Source organism: Sinocyclocheilus anshuiensis, unplaced genomic scaffold, assembly GCF_001515605.1.
Source record: "Sinocyclocheilus anshuiensis isolate Anshui unplaced genomic scaffold, SAMN03320099.WGS_v1.1 scaffold730, whole genome shotgun sequence".
In the NCBI taxonomy this organism is placed as follows: Eukaryota; Metazoa; Chordata; class Actinopteri; order Cypriniformes; family Cyprinidae; genus Sinocyclocheilus; species Sinocyclocheilus anshuiensis.
The window spans coordinates 6,033-8,926 of NW_015544160.1; positions in this window are offsets into that span (position 1 = coordinate 6,033).

Consider the following 2,894-nt stretch of genomic DNA (forward strand, 5'->3'; position numbering starts at 1 on the left):
TTTTATGGTTTTAGCAAACTAATAAAAAACAATTAAAATTATTTCTACATTTTTTGTAAATTTTATGTAAAATGTGAACATCTTATTTGCTGAAAAAATACAATCATGAATTTGTATTATATAATAATTATTATGACCATCAACCACCTTCAGATATTGGTATCGGCATCATCTTTTGAATCAGAAATATGTTCCAGATTTAGTACAAGTTAAGCTCAATCAACAACTTTTGTGGCATGTTGTTGACTAATACAAAACAATCTTCTTCTTTTTTTTATCTTTAATTTTATAATGGGAACATTTTTTGTGCTAACAAACCCAGCAAAATCCATTTTAAAACCCTTATCTGTATCAACCACTGACAAAAACCCATACAGCCAGTAATGCTCCATTGAACTCAAAACAGTGTAGTCTGTTTATTTCAGGACACTCAGTCTCACCTAATAGCTGCATCCCACAGGCTATCTTCTATTATAACCTCTCTTTCTCTGTGTCTGTGTGTTCTAGTTGTCATTGCTGTGGTGGTTCTTGTCCTGCTCCTCCTCCTGGCCGTCATTCTGCGATACATGTACAAGCACAAGGGCACATATCATACCAATGAAGCCAAGGGCACAGAGTTCGCAGAGACAGCAGACGCTGCTCTGCGTGGAGACCCTGCCCTGCAGGACGCCATGGACGAGAGCAAGAAAGAGTATTTCATATGAGACACAATAGCTGGCCCTTTATACACGTCATATAATAAACTCCTACAGGCTCACATGATGCCTCAATCCTGTTTGCTGGAGCAGTGAAGTAACCGACTGAGCTCCCCGCAAACAGAAACTAACAAGAAGAGTATTCAGAAATTCCTCTATATTTTAATATCTGAGATCGTTTATATTTATTTGTTCCTGAAAAAGAGATAAAATTGAGTATACATGAAAGAATATGCTGCACTCCTTGTAAAGCTGAGTGTCTGAACAAACATCAACTCAGGAGAATGAGATGATATTCAGATGAAGGGAAGGAAAGTCTTTGATCTTATTAGACAGGATATGAATGTGAATGACAGGTGATATTTCAGGACATTTAAATGTAACATTTTAAAGAACACTGTAAAAAAAAACAAGAATGTGAAATTAATTGGTCTCATATCTATATTCTGTATACTGTATATGACATATATAAGAATCAGGGATCAGATTCTTCTTTCTGAAGAAGTTAAATTCGAAGAAGTTTGTTCATTTTCTTAAGAGCGTTTTATTTTTTAAAGATAAAATAGATTTTTGTAAGAATATCTATAATCTAATTGTTAGACTGAACTAATTAAATATTGCTTGTAATTAGAAGCAAAGTTAGTCAGTGGAGTAAATAAATGAGAAAAATATATTCTTCAGATGCCTTAACTTTTTTTAATTTCATATATGTTAACGCTTTAGCTACAAATAAAATGAATTATATTGCTTGTTCTAGTTGCCTTTTTTCAGTTTCCCAATTTTATCGAAGGAAGGAAGGAAAGGGTACACTCAAAACTAAAAAAGTGTCATTTACTCGCCTTTGTGTCTGTCAAAGCTTGTATGACTTTCTTATTTATAGCATATTTTCTAAGCTGCTCCTTACTATAAATTAAAAGTAAACAGTGACCATAGCTGTCAAACAAGATTTTCAGTGAATAATAGTTAAATTTAGGTCTGTTCCACACATAGTGTTGTCAAATGGCTCCGAAGACTTGGAATAAAGTGCGTGAGTCATATACTTTTATGAGGCTTTTATGGTGCTGTTTTTGCTAAAATCTTCTTTTGTGTTCCACAGAAGAAAAAAAACACAGTCATTCAGGTTTGGAACAACGTGAGGGTGAGAAAATGATGACAGAAGTTTCATTTTTGCATGAACCATTTCCTTTAAGCTTACAGCAACTGGCAGTAAAGAGAGCTCCTGCTGTGCTCAGTTTAGTGATTTTTGGATCAAACAACCAGGCTTCGGGCCATTGATAGTTTCAGTTCCTCTTCATGGGGGAGTAATTAGTACACTGTAAAAAAAAATAAGTTGATTCAACTTAAAATAATTTGTAACCTGGCTGCCTTAAAATGTTGTGTTCAATAAGCTAAAAAACATTTGTTGTTTACACATATATTGGAGTTCCTTAAACCTAGAATTAATAGTTGGGGTAACAAAGGTGAAGTGGAGTTAACTTTATACTTTGTTTAACCAACCAGTTTTTAGTTAGCCCAACAAGACGAGAAAGTTGTGCTAACCTAAATTCAAGTTGAAACAACATAAAACTAGTGAGACCAACAAACGTTGAGTTGTTTAAACTTAGCATTTTGTTGAATAAACTTGTAAGTATAAGTTGTGCAAACTAAATACAAATTGGTCAAACTAAGCGTCTTGTTGAATTAACTTATATTTTTAAGGCAGCCAGGTTACTTTTTCAAGAATAGTTCATCTCACTAATCTCACTAGGTTCATTCAACTGGCTGAACAGTTAATTTGCCCACACAACTCAAGTTTCTATTTTCTACTTTTTCTACTGAAATTGGCATGGACATTTAAGAACATGCAATGTATTTTATTTTATTTCAAAATTGACAGCATGCCATTTAGTATTAGTGTTTATTATAAAAACACTTTTAAAAACAAACATTGACATTTCATATTAACTGTGGAGTAGGGCTGCACGATAAATCGCATGCGATATTTAACGCGCATCTTATCAGTAAAGCCGGTTCTGTAATCAGCGGTAAATCTCCATCACGTGCGTGCTTTCACATTGAGCAGCATTAACTACACAGAGCCGTTGTTCACTGACGAGCTGCGCAAAAAAAAATTTTTTTTTTTGCGCAGCTCGTCGGTGAACAACTAGTTTTGCGCAGCTCGTCAGTGAACAACGGCTCTGTGTAGTTAATGCTGCTCAA